Here is an 18935-nt window from a genome sequence, read left to right on the forward strand (position 1 = left end):
TTGAGACCCTTGTTCTGTCATCTGCCACCACTGAGAACAGTCTAGCTTTATCTTCTTTTTAATCTCCCTTCAGGTAGCTGAAGGCTGCTATGAAATCCTCCCCTCAGTCTTCTCTTCTCTAGACTAAATAAGCCCAGTTCCCTGAGTCTGTCCTCATAAGTCATGTAGATGATGCTGTAAAGGCTTGTACAATGTGCCTGAAGTACAGATCAGCTCGAAGAGCCCATGATGGTCATGGAGGTGCCCATAGCTCCATGGTATCAAGTAGGCATTGACTTATTGATGCATACAGGAAAAAGAGTTATGTATTCGTGCTGGACTATTATTGTCACTATCCTGAAATTGCATTGCTTGAAAGCACAACAGCAAAACATGTCATAACGTGCATCAAATCTATTTTTGCTAGACATGGGAGTCCACAAATTGTGAGAACTGTGGACCTCAGTTCAACTGGTTTGATTTTAAAGAATTTGCAAACAAATATGGATTCCGTCACAACACTTCATATCCTAAATACCCACAATCCAATGGTCAGGTGAAAAATGGAGTACAAATAGTGAAGAAATTGTTGAAAAATCTACAGATTCACACAACAATGTTTACTTATCACTCCTAAATTACAGGGCATCACCCATGAAACATGTATTGTCCCCAGAAGAAATGCTGTTTAGCAGGAAACTCAAAACACAGCACCAAATCTTGTGGATGATGCTTATCAGAATGCACAACAAGACATGAAAACATTTTTAAAAATCAACAAACTCAAACAAAAAATGTACTATCACAGGGGTTTCGGGGAGTTACCACAACTGCACAACAAAGAGACGGTGCTTATTTCAGATGGACAAATGTGGAAACAAAAAGCACTAGTTTCACAACAAGTAGCTCCCTATATAAAGTAGTTACACCGGAAGGACAGGTATTAAGAGGGAACAGACAGCAGCTTGTAAAGGGGAGAAAAGATGCAGCATCATGGGATTCACCAAAAGAAACAGAGCTAACAACAAAGCAACAAGAAACAACAGAGGAGATCGAAAATGACACAGAAGTGGAGATATCTGAACAAGGAAACCAAGTAAGAACTGAACCAATAAGGATTGAAAATGCAGAGAAACCAAGAAACTCACTCAGAGCTAAAAAGCCAACACAAAGACTAATAATGACCTGTTAAAACATGATTTAACTATGGATTGAACTAAACTGCCAATGTTAGTATTACATGTTACATGTAAAGGGGGATGATGTGTGGATACCTTTAAGAGTGTTATATCTAAATTGTTACGTTGGCCTGGGGAAGGAAGGGCAGGAAACAGCAGATGAGCAGGCTAAAACATCTCTGAATAAACAAGCTTTATCATTCTATAAGTTTAACTCCTTGGCCTGTTGAGAATAACACAATAGGTATTCATTTGAATCAGAGCCAAGTGATTTGCCAAGACCTCACTTTGAATATTCCTTCCCTCAGAATTACTTAACTGTTGCAGGTTTGAAAGAAGAACTGATGCATATTTTTGTGCATTTTCTAATAAACTAATAAGCATCCCTAAAGCCAATTACACATTTCACTAAAGATATTTACTACTAATATGTATATACCCTCATGTATTTCAAACCTTAACAGTATGAGAGACAGATCAATAGCATTGGTGGACACCCTCACAGCATGATAAAACATCATAATGAAAAAACCTCATTTTTCAGCTTCCTTAGTCTTGAATTAGGACTGCAGTTCATGGAACCAAAAGATACACTCTTTGGTCAGTGAAAGGATGGTAGTATAATGTGACTGTAATGTGTGTAGCAGCAGGAGGAACCAAGGGGAAGTCTGCTGGGGGGAAAGGGGTGAGGAAATTAGGGTGCTGAGTGTAAGTTACCGTGGTGTTTATGTTTCTTTACCTTTTACCTGTTCCCTCTCTTTGGCTTATTGGCTTGTGACCCTAACCCCTAGGATTTTCTAAATAAAAGTGGGAACTCTCCCTTGCGTCTTATGCCAGTTTCTGGGACTGCAGGGTTGGTGCAGTAGAAACTTTGGAGTGAGAACCAAAGTTACCACTGTTTGGTATTGGTAAAGAAGGGGGAAGGAAAAAGGAGAAGGCCATGTAGTACAACAGAGACACACTTGGACTCAGAAGTCATGCAGGCAAGATTAGCCACATATTATGCGTTTAGTCTGAGTTATACATATAATTAAGTAAACCCAGTATTTTATGGAGGGGCAAGTATTGCAGATATTATAGTCAGCAGCTCACACTGGGGGAGCTCCACCAGTACAGATGGCAGTCTGGGATAGCCTTGATTTCCTCTTTCCTGAATCAGGCTAGAAAAAGAACACATGTTCCTAATTCTTGGTATCCTGGTGACCCAAGAGGAACAAACCATCTTATACATTTACCTTGTTTTTTTTAAGTTGCCAATCTTACTCAACGACACATCTTGAAAGCAGAATAGGGGAGTGCAAATTTCTGTAGGGTTTTTGACATGGTATGTGATATGATAGGAACTGTCATTGCCCCTGACATGCACAGACTTCTTTCAAATCCTCTCAACCGTTCCTCCAAAGAATTGGAAAGCTAGCCATTTATCACTTAGCTCCATGACAGGTCTCTTTGTTCTCAGATGCAAAGCCCAGGGGACGGCCTTAGTTCCTGATAGTGTAAATCCCACATAAGTTAGGGAAAAGATAAAATTTATACACTGTGAAGAAAGCTGAAGATTATAGCTCCAGGCTCCACTCACACAGCTCTTTAACCTTTATGTCAGCAGCACTGATTTGTTTTAAAATAATAATCTATTTTGATTTTTTTTTAGTCTCTGCTAAATCTCCACATTCAATCTTCCATTCTAAGTCCTTCATTACATGCATACAGATGACCTTTCCTTCACTTCTTATAGCTTGAATCTGTTTACTATAGCTTGCTGATGCTATCAAAAAAAAGGAACAGAGGGAAAAAGAAAGAAATTCTCACATCTAAGAAATCACCGTCATTCCCTAAGCCAGGGGTTGGCAATTCCCAGCACGCATGCCAGAGCATGGTAAACAAGGCCATATTGCTTGGTATGCCACAGCCAGCCCAGGCTCCGGGCAGCTGCCGCTAGCCACAGAGCCTGAGCCGCTTGCAGCAGGCAGCCAGTAGGCTGCAAGCCCTACTGCAAGCAGCCCAGGCTCCATGGCAGACAGCAGTTGCCCAGAGCCCAGGCCAAGCTGAGGCATGGTTCATGGTTGGGGTGTTTTTAGCGCTCTGACCTAAAATATTGCTGGGCCTCCTCTAAATTATTCTCATTTTACCGGCTGTGATTTCCCAAGTACTCTGTGTTTAGCATCTTGTTGAGAAGCATCCTGTTTATCCTGTCATAGCTCCATAGCCTCAGCTGTATTTGCTTACTGTTTGGTGACAGGGCATTTTTGGGGGGCTTAAAACAAGATAATTGTAGAATTCAGGCCGGCAGTATGCCTTAGACCATTGTAATAAAACTCTTTCAAAACCCCCTCATTCAGTAAAAAGCACCTAGAAAAAAAGTCATCTTTGTTTTTGCTTTCTATCAGCTAGATCAGATTTATTTTATTTGTTTTATCAAGCCATGCAACAAACAGGCTCATGATTCTGCTCCTCACCTTCAGTTGTTAAAGACATTTGAATAGATTTGGGTTTCAGACTATCCGTCCTCTCAATCTCGATTGTTCGCTTTTTAGAAATGCTTTAAGCCCTGAGACTGTTTCAGAGTCTTAGGGCACTTAGGGCAGGTGCTGAGGCTGGTGGTCCTGCAAGCGTGCACCTGTCAATGTGATGCTGAAATACACTGGAAAAGCCATAGAAAGATCCTGTCCTGAGAGGTCTAAAAAACCTGGCTGCTACTAACACCTAAATTTCCTGAGAGGAAGAGAAAACAGTGCTTTCTAATTTAACTTAACATCAAATATATTGTTCTTTTTGAAGTGATAGATCAAAAGCCAGGACCATGGTAGAGGTGGCCTTGATGGATTGCGGGATCACTCTGCAGGGAAGTGTCTAGGGTGGCCAATGATGTATCAGCAGAATACAGGACATCCCTTTGGTGAAGGACAGCACCACCAGCCCCCTTGACCAATCAGCAGTGAGGGGAGTGGCTGCTACCTCCTTGGCCAATCAGCAATGAAGGGTGGGGCCACTGAGCCCCTTAACCAATCACCAGCAAGGGGAAGACCCACCACAAAAAGGCCCCTCCCTCTCTCCCTGGCTCAGAACCCAGTTCTCCCTGGCTGTGCACCACCCTACCTCTAGGCCCAGCCAATAGAATCATGAGGACAAATGATTGACATGTATTTCCACCAGTGAACTGAAGAACAGGACGTTTTGCAATCCACTCCACATTCGGAAACAGACAGAGGACAAAAGGTTTAAAAACCGGATGGTCCAATATAAAACAGGACCAATGGCCACCCTAGAAGTATCAGACTCATCTCATGTGGACAGGCTGTGGGCTCTTGTAAAATGGGATAGCTCTGTTGAAACCAATGAAACTATATGGATTTACTGAGGTCTGGCTCCTAGAGAAGACAAGCTGGAAGAGCTCCTGCAGAAAAATGCTCTTTCCTAAGCTGTTTTGATCTTTTGCATTTTGTAATTTGTTTTCTTGTGGCTAATGGAAATTAAGGCCATAGCTAAGGCTAACCCTGCTTAAGCATGCAAAACAGCACAAGGATTCTTATTTCCTGCCCATCTCCTTCCCCAAAGTGTCCTTGCTCAGTGACTTGAGGCTGTTGGCAGTGCTGTCCTTCCCAGACAGCTATATGCCCTACTCTGAACCTGCTAAAAGAACTGCTGAAGTACACACTGCCTCCTGCAAATGGGCAGAAGAGCTGCTGCTTCCATGTCACTGCACACAAGATCCATAGAGATGTCCTGCTGAGTGAGCCACTGTTCGTTCTTCTTGGTGTTCTCAAAGCAGTAATGGCCCTTCTACACTTTTCTAACACAGAGCTATGCCATATCCCCTTGAGGTTCCTTAAAAGCCATGTTCTGTGAATGTTCCATATATAACTCCATACATAACTTCCTAGCTCAACCTTTTTGCCCAGTGGGCCAGATGGGCAGTGTCCAGTCTGTCAGCAGGCCAGATACAGCTGATGGACCTGATCCAGCTCCCAGGGCAGGCACCACAGGAAGGGGGCAGCATGATCCAGCTCCCAGAGCAGCAGTGTGGAGGGGCACAGGGGAAACCAGCCCATTGAGGGGAAGGGGGGTTGATGTAGCCCCAATCCAGACCCACAGATTGAATGGGGCATAACCCAGATGCTCTGGGGGAAAGGGGACATTGCCCAGCTCTAACCCACTATTGGTTGGGAATTTGGCACTGGGGGAGGGTGGTCATATTAACTGCCACTAGCCCCTCCACAGCCAAATTTCCCAAGCCCTGGGGAGCCCTGTGGGCCAGATGCCCAGACTCCACATGTCACGTCTGGCCCGCAAGCCGGAGGTTGAACACCCCTGCCCTATACTACTACCTTACTGAAAACGCTCAAAAGCTTGTAGCAAAGTAGGACACATCTGTAACGTTGGTCTATGAATTAATCCAGTGGGACAAAATCCATAAGCCAAGAAGCCATGGTAAGTGGCCCACAGATCTCACCAGACCCCTCCACTTTTCAGTTGAAAACTTGGTGATATGCTACCTGATAGTCTGTAAGAAATGTTGAGGGTTGGACCAATGCATTTTGGAACCACTGATTTTAACATATTGTGCTATTTAGGAAACAACTTTGATTCCTTGGGAATTGGAATCCAATTTAGGTTGGTTGAATTGTAACCTTTAAAAACTGGCAGGTTTTTTGGTTTATTTTTCCTGTGGAACAAAGCCGGATTTAAAGGTTTGCCGTGGGTGGATGATTGCAATCCTTGAACCACAGCCAAAAGCATTGCATTACATAAAGCGTTTTTTCTTCATTAGGAATTAATCTGTACTAACCAACTGTCAACTCTTGGTAATGACACTTTATTAACATGCTGCCCTTGCTGAACTAGGGGTATTTAATTTATTTGTTACATTAGATGTAATATGAATATGCACTTAGAGCTCAACTTTCAACTCCAAAGTCCATGCATGCATCACTGCATCAGCATACACTTCCTCAGCTGCATATCTGCATAAGAAATGTATACCCAGCTAGACCTGGCTTCTCTTCCTAATTCTCTTGCTCCCTGGATGCATGATCTCAAGGAAGTGACTTAACTGATCTGTGCCTCCATTCCTTCATCTGAACAACAGCATTGATAAATCTTTACCTTTACCAAGGAATCCTGTATCAGATGTAGGTCAAACAGTGCTATTGGTGTTGACATTCTTTATCATTATGAGAGTGAACAGTACGTGCTAGAAGCTCTACAATAAAAATGCACCCAATAGTTCAGATATTAAAAAGTGGAATGGACTTTTATGAATAATAATAATTCATATTTGTTTTGCACTGTTGCATGATGGAATCAAGCTCCTTCATATTGCCACAGGCAATGATGTAGCTAGCATCCTAACAGAAATGTGCATGAAAGATTATTTTTAATAGGGTATAACATCTATTTTATTCAAATGTACAAAATATATTTATTTGAGGACAAGCTATATATGACATGTGAAGTAAAAATAGTTCAGCCTGCTTTGAGTTGATTTTGTGCAAACAAAATGTATTCTTTTAAAGAGGAAAGCATGCTTTCCCAAAAAAATGTGAGTAAAAATGGCTAAAGAAATTAAACTTGAATTTTCAAAACCAGGTCACCGTATGACTCTGACTAGGAATGTTCAAAAGTCTGTAAAAAAGTTCTGAGCAAGAATAAAAATAAGGGGAAAAATAAGGGGAAAGGAGGGTGTTATAGGAATAGTCGATTTTCAACCTTTAATCACTGCAATGAAGATTAATAAAGCAGAGGCAGAAACCAAAGTCATAAAACACTGGCATCAGATCATTCCTGCAAGGTGTATGCACAGAGAAAGCTGCTTTTGTGCAGGTATCTTTTGCTCTCCATTGGAAAGAGGAAGGAAAGGGAACTCTGTAGAGGGATCTCTGGAGCCAGGAACTTGGCTAGCTTAGCTAAGAAGGAAATGAGCCTAGAATGAGGCTACACCTCTCCTGAGTTTAGGCACAAAGAGTAATACACCCCCGATCATTACCTTTTCCTTTATAGCAAGGGCTTTAGATGTTGGCATGGCCTCACTATAGCCATGGAACTGAGAAAGGAAAATATGGTTCCTGCATGAGTTGAGAGAGGCACAAGCCTTCCATGCTGAGCATCTTTTACTCCAGAGGCTTTACTAGGTTTGCATGTGGAACTGTGACTCACTCTGCAAAGGAACAAATGCAGACAGAAAATATATTAGTTCCTGTTGGCACAAGTTGGAGAAAATCTACAAGGATGTTCTTGCTTTGTTTTCCTCCCCCAGACCCTTTCCTGCAGGGAGCTGTGCTGAAGAAGGTAAACTAAAACATGGCCAAGCTCAGTGACAACAATCTCTTTCCAGTTTCAGGGACATGAGCAGTCCCATCAAAACTTATTGGAGTCATATCTAGAGTAGTTGGTGCATAATAAAGGGTAGTAACCTCACATAAATTGAATCATTCCTCACTGTATTCTGTCCAGCATCCTCTTCCCTACCACTGTGTACTCAGATGTTGATCCACAGAATAAAGATGGCTGGTTGGGGGGATAGAGCCTACTTCCCTCCCTGCTCCTTGATTCCCTGAGGCCTGTGAGAGAAAATGAAAGCAGCCTTAAGCCCTGAGTCCTGAAGGGTTCTTTATGCTCCTGTGGCAGGCCAGTAGGGGGTGCTCCTGTGCTGAGCCACCCGCCTCACTGTGCCCAACCAAAAATCAAGCTTCCACTGTCTCCCCTGGAGCACCTATATCCGGCCAACCCCCTTCCTGGAGCCCACTTACAAGCCTGGGGTAACTGCTGCCGCCACCCGGAGTCTGGTCTTTGTTAGGGCTCTGTGCCACCGGGGGTACACAGACTCTGTAGCCCTTGAGGGTACTTAACCCACCATGGGATTCTGGGGTGCTTCTTTTAGCCTGAAGCATATACAAGCTGGCCCCTATACAGGAGGGATGCAAAAAGCCAGGCCCACCTTAGTCAGCTGAGTAAGTGAACCAAAAAAGGCTGGTCCTTTCGCTCTAATGCACATACCATGAGGCATGCTACAACAGATAGCTTTATTGATCAAAGAGGGATAGGGAGAGGAAAGAATACAAAACAACCAAATATAGAAAGAAAACCAACCTGGAGCAAAACAGCATAGGCTTGTTGCCTTTCAATACATGACTAAAACACTTAAATCTAAGTTCCTAGCTAGATTTTAGGTAAGTTACTCACATCAACTTCCAGAGAATTCTGGAGGCCCACAGCTTGATTCAGTGACCAGAAGATGTCTCCCCCTCCTAAGATGGAGGGACCCTTTTAAATAACCTTTCTAACCTCATCATCTGGACCCAGTCAGGATCAGGTATTTTCTGAGCACCACTCATGCTGACCAGTCATTTTGAAATACATCAACCCTCACCTTGGTGAGTAACTACTACCTTAGGACAACCCCTCCAGGTAAACAGCAGGAAAGGTCACACAAAGGACCTGGACACAAGAAGAGGAAACCCCCACTCCTTAGGGTATCATCTAGGCAAACAGGTTGATAGACACATGGGCAGAGAGAGAGAGAGAGCAAGACAGAGAAATACAGAAGAGGATAACAACCAACCCAAAGAGGGGCCTGGGTTGGAGATTTTTCACAGCTCCCTTCTGCCATTATCTGACAGTTGCCTGCAGTAGCAAGGAATGGGTCTGGGAAACCCAAGAGGCCCCTTTCAGTTGTATGTTCCTAAACCATGAAAATGTTTCAGGTTCTTTCCCTTTCCTTATCCAAAATCTGCTGTCTGGCAGCTCCCTTGCTTCCCTCATAACCTTCGCTCTGCTTTCTTAGGAGGAGAATAATACAGGGAGAAAAGAAATCTACATTTGTGGTTTTGGCAGAGACAGGGTCAGCACTTCCTCTGCAGATGTTGTAGAAGCAGGAGCACCCAGCTGAGATTTATTAGGGGGCTGATTGAGATGGTGGATGCCTGGCATTTGCTATAAGTGAGATCCTGCACGAAAAGTGTGTGCGAATACAGGTGTGTTCAACTAATGTTAACTGAGGTGGAAAATAGGATGTCCATTTGATATGAACGTTAGGATCTAGTTTAAAGGTATTTTAAGCACTAAAAGATGCAGATAGCTTCCTACAGGGTAGGTCCCAGATTCAAATAGGGATTGAAACATGGCAATGCTCTGTCATGTCTCACAATTTAGATATGAGTTCCTGCAAGTGAAATTTGAAAACAATGAATTGTGTGTCCTGGTTCTCCATATCTGGAATGAAGACACTTGAGTGCCTTTGGCTTGAGACCCATGGAGGATGCAAAAGAGAGTTATAAAATCCTATCTGTTTCCTGGAATTAAGTAACATTTATGCTCTTCCCTGCAAGCAGGGATTCTCAATCCAAAGGCCCCATCAAGGTTTAATTACCTAAGGGCATGCCTTTCTTGAGTCACAAAAGAGGAGTGTGGACAAATGCAACCATTACAATGTAACCATTATATATGCATACAATGTAACTATTATATATGCATTATATATGCAAATATATAGCAGTATAAGTGGAGGAAGTACATAGTAATGTTTCATTCAGGGTTAAAGTTACAGCAATTTACCATATTTTCTCACATATAACACTCACTTTAAAAAAAATCAGCTGCTAGAAATTATACGCGCTTTAAGCAAGGAAATATGTTTAAACAGTTTTTTGAAGCTTGAGCCTCTGCATATATGTGGAACTCCCTAGCTGATGGCCGTGGACACTTTCTTTTTCTCCTGGCAGAGGCTCATGCTGCAGAAGCTGGCCGCCCACTCAGTTCAGGTTGAGAAGAGAAGAAGGGCTAGGCAGTCTGTCAGTTTTGCTCAGACAGCAGTACTTGTGGCAGTCTTACAGCTGGAGTATTGACAGAACAGCCACAATGTTTTGTTCCCCTTGACTGAAGCTGCCTGTGTTTTTCCTGGGAAAATACTGTAATTACCAGTATTTTCAAGGAAAGATGTTTTGGCCTTGGGAGACAGCCAGGATGGAGCCACTTTCCACCCTCTGTAACCACATTTCCCTTTCCCAACCTAGGAACAGCCTAGACCATAAACCACTCCCTAAATTCTCCAATGGCCATTCCAATTGCCATTCTCCACTCCAGTTCTCCACTCTTTATGCTCCTGTGGCAGGCCAGTTCTCCAATTCTCGCACTGAGCTTGTCTGCGCCATGACAATGGCCAGTCTGGCTACCAAGGAGCTCAAGCACACTCCCCTCACCTGTAGCTATTGATGCAAACTGAGAAGTACTCCAGTGAGGGTGCTTCAGACTTGACCCCAAGCAGCTGCTCTTAAGAATGGGTGAAGGAGGACAAACATGGAGCAGCCTCACTGGTAGACTGCAGGATGTGAAGTGTGCCTGTGGACATGTGAGTGGGGGAAGGGAGTGGAGCAGGCTCAGGCTCTTGATGCTAGAAAACTTGGCTGCCATTGTGTAGGCAAGCCCACCAGGATCACTACTAGTAGACGTGCAGAACATCCGCACCATCTGACTCATTACACCATAAACAAGAGCTCTAGTTTTGCTCTTAGTAGTAGGTTGCCCTCCACAGTCCCAATTCACCCTCTACGCTTTGTAAAACTGATTGTTTAATTTGATTTGCACAGTAAGAAAACAGATCTTTACGAGCAGCTCTTATAAACCATCATCTGTTCTTCTCTAAGGTGTTTCTCTTCTTCAGCCATTTCTTACATCTGTTGATGGCTTGTGTCACAGTTGGTGACAGAAGGAATTTCCCTGTTCTTCTCAACATGTCATAATGTTCAAATTCATTCTTTGTGGGCTCTAACACAACAACCACACAGAAACTAGCTTGGTGTCAAGAAAATCTAGGAAAGGGAAGAACTTCTAATGGCTAAGCAACATGCTGCTATGGCAGTTGGGATCATTTATTTGTGTCTTATTTTTCTCTTGTCTCTGTTCAATTCTTTCAATTCTTTTTTGATGTATTTAAGAAAAAATCCTCTTTGCTGTGCCAGAGAGAGAGTGTACAGGTTGCTGCTTTATATTTCAATCTTCTGTAGTTACACTAATCACGTTGGTGAGCCCAAGCATGAGGAGAAAGAATTGGGGTCTTGCCTCCAGCTCTGAAGTTTATAGTGTCTCAGAGGGGTATATAATAATGACAGGCACCGCGAGGAATACAACAGATGGAGAGAGAAGAAAAACAGAGCATGCGGTGCATCAATGATCCTGAATAACAGTGGGCAGAGCATGGCGCTCTGTTGCATTGAAGAGTCTGAAGCTGTCTTGCTATGAATGGTAGCCTGGGGGAATCCATGTGAGGATGGACGGGGTTGAGGCAGAGTGCTTCTGTAAGGGGATTAGCACAGGAATTGGCAAGCTGTTGAGCAGATCACCACCTGCCCACTTCTGGCTCGGATGATAGAGTTTTCCTACAGTAACACCCTCTAAAAGCCAGGTTGCAGTGATTAAGAGATTGATTTGTTAAATTCCCCTGTATTGTGCATTGAGGCCAGTGTCCATGACCTTTGCAAGCCTCATTAGCATCAGCACAGGGAAGTCCATGTCTTAGTGCTGCACTCAAGGCCAGGGAAAGCTTAGCTTCAAAAAGCATGTAAAATCAACAGTGTTGGTGAAACAGAGTCCATGCAGCTTCTGCTCTGTGTGTGCAGAAACAGGGGGAGCAACAACAGCCACGGAGCATGTTGAATCATACACATTTTTTCATTAATTTCAGTAAGGGCGTTTCTTGCCTCCACAGGTTAAAAATTCAAGCTACACCTTTGTTTCTGTTTTTGTTTGAACAGAGAATGATCTGAAAGGACCAACTCCTGCCCTGGCTGAAATAACAGCAGCACTTTCTCTCACCAGCGGGGAATTGCACAGCGTAATTCAGAGCCCTGTAACCTAAGATGTATTAAGAGAATGGCCCTCAGTTTCCCCTTTCATCTACTTCCTCTGAACACAGCTGCACATCCACCCATCTCAGAGGGCAATGAATCCTTGCATAAAAAGAACTTTCCTGCCTTGCATCACTTCCACTTTAAGGGGAAAGGAAAGCCAAAGTATCAGGAATCTGATGGGGAGCTGTAGACCTGCATTCAATAGAGCCTTTATCCTCTCTACTGAAGATAAAGAGCAAAGGCCTGAGCCCCAGGGATGAAGAGTGGCATTTAAAAATCGTATTAATGTTGATGTAAATGCTGAAGAAACAATCTTTGTCATCTTCCCTCAGAGAAAAATAATGTGATGGATGAGGTTAGAGGAACTGGTGCAACCACTGAGACTGACCATATTGGGATGCTGTCATTGGGTTCGCTGTACTGGAGGCAGATTTGTGAGTCCTGACTTGTGCCAGGGTCTGTTCTGTTTCTATAGGTTCTTATAGTGCCCTCTTATCCTCAGTATCCGAACACCTTCCTGTGGTGCATTAAACATCTGTCACATTTAGTTTGTTCTTTCTACCATCTGCTCTTCAGGATGGGGGAGTTGTGTGCACAGTGTGGTAGTTACTGTCAGTAGGACCTCCTGCTTATGCTGGGTTGTCTTTCTAACAGGTACATGCTCCAGAGTGTTTGTGTTAGAGGCAGTGAGGTCAAAGTAACTGCATCTTTCTCTTGGAGTTGAGGTGGGGCAGTGTGTGATGCTTCTGCATTCCCATAGTGGATTGTTTGAGCTCAGGCCAGTTCCCAGAAAACCATGGTTTCATTCTGGAGTTTGAGTTTTCTTTTTAGAGCATAGATTCCCAGCTTCTCAGAGGTCAGAGGTTTCATGCCCTGTGGGCCACACTAGCAGGGGCTGCCCATCCCACAGACTTCACCAGTGGGAGTCACAGGCCCCTAGGCCACATGTTGCATGGCCACATCCCCATTGCACTGTGCACCCCCTCCTCCCCTGCTGCACCACATACCTTGCAGCAGCCCCAATCTCACCCTGAGTGCCGCACACCATGCCATGGCACACTGCGCTGCCAGGCACAGAGCATGGAAGCCGAAGGGGGCAGGAGGGCCCTGGAGATTCCAGCTCCTGTTGCACCCCGAGCAATGCGGGGAGCTGCAGCCAGGCAGAAGACGGTGAACAACAACTGAATCCCTCACAGGCCACCAGTTGGACAGCTGTGTTTTAGAGTATCCTAGGATGTGCATATGGAACACTTTGAAAAATAAGAACCGAGACCATGAACTTGACTCTGTATTCCATGGGAACAGCATAGAGGGTGGAGAGTGGGTGCGATGTTATCATGGTACCCTGTGCTAGTGTGGATATGTGCTGTAGCTTTCAATATTTGTTTGAATTTTCTAAGGTTTGATGTCATGCCCAGGGCATATAACAAGCAGTAGGGTTGTGATTACCTAAACGGGAGCACAGCTGGGAGGCAGCATGGGAAGGCCGCCCTCTAGAGACAATATGCTGTGAAAGTGGGATGTTTGTCCCAAGGAGGCACCATAGTGTGGGTGGATGAAGCCCGCCTGGAGGGACCTATTCCTGGAGTGAAAAAAAAAAAGGGAACAGGAGCCCATTGTGAAAGGCTCCAGAACAAATCCCTGTGGAGGGTTGGCTAGCGAGGTCCTGGATAATAGGGTCTCTTCCCCCCCACCCCCCTATGGAAGAGAGAGAAAAGGGCTCACCCTGCAGGCTGGAGGGAGGCTGGCTGCGGCAGTTCTTTCCTGGAGCCTGCAGAGCTACAGAGGGAGTTGCTGGAGACTTGGGGAGATATCTGAGCCACGAATCCTTCCTGGGACAAGAAGGAGAGCTGTGCTGTGGCCTATCAGGGAAGAAGCCCACAAGCCCTGTGCAGGGTGAGTGTGCACAGAGCAGGAGGGACCAGAGGGAGACAGGCCCAGTCCACCTGCATCTGAGGTTGAAGGAGGTGGGACCCAGGTTGCAGGGAGCCAGAGCAGCCACCTGTTCATGGTGGGAAAAAGTGGGCTTAGGGGATGCTAGACCCTACTTACCTGGGGGGGAGGCATCCTGTAGAAAGCCAGGACAAGGAGGTGACAAAACCCTGTCCCGAGTGCCTGGCAGGGTGTGTATACTGGCCGGAGGACTGCCTGAGCCAGCAACCCAGACCCTGCGGCCTGCTGTGTCAGGGGATGCAGATCAAGGGAGAGAAGTGTACTGTGGCAACACCAGGAGGGAGTGACAGCCAGCAGCCTGTGATGCCTGGAGCAAGCACAGAGGGACCCAAGCCAAGGAGGACCTGCCCACGCTCCAGTGAAAGGGGCAAAGAAGTGGCTATTCCCCTCAAGGCATTGCCCCAGGCTGTTAAGTGTGCAGAGAGCCATCATATTCATCCTGGTGTATACAAGTTATTGACTGGATGTATAGGTAAGTAGGGGCAAGCCTACAAGTTTGTAACACAATTGGTTCAATATTGGTGCTTTAATACCTATCTGTGATTAGTACTCTCCTTGTAGGTTATGGGTATTCAAAGGAAAAGTTCTATGTTGTGACTGTCATTACCAGGGTTGTGGGTGTGTATTGTATGTTCTCTTTACTAGACTTTATGAGTTAAACCTGTTTGATTATTTGTAACTGATATTATATAATTAAATCCTGTAGATAGTTAACCCTGTTTGCAAGACTAATCCTCTGTACAGGGAGACCCTCTACTTGAGGAACCTGCCACAGCCACTAGAAGGGTTGGGCAAGGTCACTGGCTACCAGGCACCCCAGGATGCCACTATTTGGTGGCGGCAAGGGGTAGTGCCGTGCACCTGGGTTCAACAATATTTGTTCATATTTTCTAAGGTTTGATGTCATGCCCAGGGCAAGTAACCAAAGTCACAGAATCAAAGAATAGCAGAATTGTAAAGGACCTCAGGAAGTCATCCAGTCTCTCCTCCTGCTCAAAATGGGATCATCCCTGACTAAACCACCCAACTCAAGTGTCTGTCTAACCTTCTCTTAAAAACTTCTAAGGAGATAGCCTGTTTCAGTGCTTAACCACTGTCATAGTGATAAAGTTCTTCCTAATGCCCTACCTAAATTTCTTTTCATGCAATTTAAGACCATTGCTTCTTGTCGTGTACCCTATGACCACAGAGAATAATCTATCGCAGGGGTTTCAACCTTTTTTAACATGTATACCCCTCCCAGTGGCAACATATAGAGGGTGCACGGGGGCATACATACACCCCCTGAGAGCACCGGTGCACCCCGTGACTGGACGCACTCACCACTTAGGCAATGGATGGGGGGGCAGGCAGGAGCACCGATGCCCCCAATGCAAGTGCCGGCTGATCACTGCAGCCACACCCAGAAGCAGCTGCAGCTGCAGCAATTGGTTCCAGTGATTGGCCACAGCAATCAATCACAGAGAGATCAGCTGCAGTGGACCCCTCCCCCCCTCCCATTGGCAGGATCGGCCACGGGGGGGGGGACCCCCTGGTCAGCGGGACTGGTCACGGGGGGGGCACATGCCCCCCATGACTAAGGCAGCACCAGTCACCCATGACCCCTTCTGTGTCAAAGTTTCAGCTCATGTACCCCTTTATATTTTTTCTTGTTTTTAAGGGGGATGCAAATCAAAGACTCCGCAGTGATGGAGGGAGTGGGGCTGGTACAAGTGCTGCACAGCAGTGACAGGATGTGGGATGGAGCTGTGAGCGGCTTGTCTGGAGGGCACAGGGCGGGGGGGGGCGTGGCTCCCACCCCTGCACACAGTCTGAGAGGGCATGGGGGGCATGTGCTGCCGGATCTGCTCATGGGGTGAGGGCAGGCTGCAGCTGGCACCAGGTTTGTTCCAGCAGAGGGCTGGGCCAGGCGGCACTCGGAGCAGGAAGCAGCGGCACTGGGAGGAGGGTTGGGAGGGCTACGGCAAATTCTGGAGTAACTGCATCCCACCCCCCATAGCCGCATTCTTTTAGGCCCCCACAGTTAGTGAGCGAGCCAACTCCCAGTGCATCTGAAAAAGGCACAAAAAAACCCCTGACACCTGCAACAACAGGAGACAACTCCTTCCTGGCTTCACGTGGCAGCCAGCAAAGTCCAGGAATATGGGAAAAGCCAACCTCTGAACATGCTACTCCCCTAGCACTGCACAGAAAGTGCCATGCTGCAAGTAATGTTGCAGGTGCCTCTGAGAGTGCTGTTTTACTATCTTGGGCTATTGTGACCCTCATACCTCATCCTAGGCCTACCTAGGGGACATTCTATTGCTGAAGCTGCTTTCTCAGCAAATCAAGCCTCTGGCCTTTACTGGCTGTTAAAAATCTCCTGGCATCTCCCCCTGGATTTGGAGACCAGAGTCCTAGAAAGATGATGCAGAAACTTAACGTCCTTGAATCTGGTATCTAGATATCAATATTAGGAAAGAGCAATATGTTTAAATGTGTCCTGTAACTTACTGGAAGCCCATTATAGCATTGTTCTGGACTCTTGAACTTTTTATTGAGGATAAGGAGTCCCTGTTATTTATGGGGCTCTTTATCTTTTGGCAAATGTGTCCATTTTGTGTAGCAAACCTACAACCTTTTTTGCAAATGGAATAAAGCATTTTCATGCTATTTCCTCCCAGTTAGTAGCATAGTAAGTGTGCCCAACCTGTGTTAAATGACAGCTGTTCTGAAAAATGTAACAAAGATCTGCTTTGGGCATCTTGGAAATTTTTGTAGTCGCTGTATGCAATGCTGTAACTCAGGATTCCTCCCTATAAATATGCATTCATTGTCATGATTTAAAGGGACGTCTCATATTTCATGGCTGAAATGCATTTTGACTCCCATTAAGAGACTGAGGTAAAATGCACAGAGCCAAAGAGCTAGAGAGTTTTGCAGTTCAATGTTATGACCCATTTCCCAAATATATTTGTTTAAGGTAATTTCAAACTATCATTACAAGAAACTCCTCTCTCCATTTTTTTTTTCCTCAGAAGTTGCTCTAAGCTAAACAAGCAATTTTCTTCTATAAATCTATGTGACAAATAGAGCAGTAACATTTTCGTTCAAATCATTTATATACATTTCCATAAACCAAGTTCCCAAGCACTCTTCCTTGGGTGGTTTTGTTGGTTCTAAATACACATATTAACACTCAAAGCCTCCTGCAAGACTCATGATAGAAACCTGATTTGGAAAACTGGTGAAGTTTTCCAAGACTCTTGCACAGTCTTGCAAAAGAAAAAAAAAAACTTTAAAAATTGGGCACGGATGATCTGTTAAGGGCTTTACCCCTACTGTAAGAAAGAGGTGAGGCATAGAGGAGCAGCCTAGGGAACCCAGCTTCCCTCCTGCCCCTCCCCACCCCAACTTCCCTCCTGCCCCATACCTGGAGACAAGGTTCAGATTACTTTTTACTTATGCATATGGGGGGAGCAATGGACATAGTATATCTTGACATTAGCAAGGCTTTTGACGTACTGTCTCATGGCATCCTCATTAACAAACTAAGGAATACAGACTACATGAAAGCACTGTAAGGTGATATGTAGCTGGTTGGCTCATCATACTCAGCAAGTAGTCCTCAATGGCTCAATGTGTAGTTGGAAGGAGATATCAAGTGGGGTACCCTGGGTGTCCAGTTCAATATCTTTATTAATGATTTGGACAGTGGGATTGAGTACATGCTTATCAAATTTGCAGATGACACTAAATTGGGTGAAATTTCAGACACTCTATAGGGGACAACTAGGATCCAGAATGACTTGGATAGACTAGAAAAATGGTCCACAATCAGATGAGATTCAACAAGGACAAGTGCAAAATCCTGCACTTGGGACAGGATAACCACATGCACACATATAGACTGAGGGTTGACTTGACTAGGCTGCAGTACTAGAGAGAAGGACCTGGGGATTACAGTAGACTTAAGCTGAATATGAGCCAATGGTGTACTCTTGTTACAAAAAAATGCCAACAGCATACTGATTTGTATTAATAAGAGTGTCACTAGCAATTCAAAGGAAGTGATCTTCTGCTGTATTCAGCACTGGTAAGGCCTCATCTGGAGTACTGTGTCCAGTTTTGGGCCCTACACTTCAAGAAGGGTATGGACAGTTTGGAAAGAGTCCAGTGCAGAGCAACAAAAAAGATTAAGGGCCTGGGAAGCATGACTTATACAGAAAGTCTGCAAGAACTAGGATTATTTTAGTCTGGAGAAGAGAAGACTGAAGCAAGATTTGAGTCTTCAGACACCTGAGAAGTGATTATGGAAAGGATGGAGATGGACTTTGCTTTGTGGCTATAGTGGGCAGGACTAGGAGCAATGGCCTCAAGCTGCAGCAGGGGAAATTTAGGTTGGCACTTGGGAGGAATTTTGACTGTGAGTGTGGTCAAGCATTAAACTAGCCTAGCTAGAGATCTGTGGAATCTCCTTCCCTGGAAGGTTTCAAGAACAGGTAGTTCAGACACTTGGCTGGGATGGTTTAGTATGGGATGATGCTGCCTTGAGCAGGGGGCAGGACTAGATGACTCTGTGAGGTCCCTTCCAGCCATACTTTCCTATGATCCACATTCAGAAATGTGCCCCTGAGGCTGCTCCAGGCTTATCCCCAGTGGCTGGTCTCAAGGGCATACTGTCTTCATTAGGCAATGTGGCTAAAATCTGGCAGCTGAGGCCTGAGAGCTATTGTGTCTTTCCATTAGTACTCATGGAAGTGAGTTTTCAAAGGCACAAAGGGGAAATTAACTCCTAAAAGTCTCAAGGGAACTGAGGGAGATGATATAAAAATCGTGGTTCGTTTCTCGGGAGGTAGAAAAAAAACCTTCAGCTACAGACACACTCTATTAGCAACACAAAAGGTATATATTTGCAAATAGGGTCAGAGAGAGAGACAAAAGATCAATCACTCTGCCCCCGGGCACAATCATTAGCAGGCTTTTATCCCCTCTCTCCTGACCA

This window comes from Crocodylus porosus, unplaced genomic scaffold (genome assembly GCF_001723895.1).
Source record: "Crocodylus porosus isolate Cpor-Errol unplaced genomic scaffold, CroPor_comp1, whole genome shotgun sequence".
Taxonomy (NCBI): Eukaryota; Metazoa; Chordata; order Crocodylia; family Crocodylidae; genus Crocodylus; species Crocodylus porosus.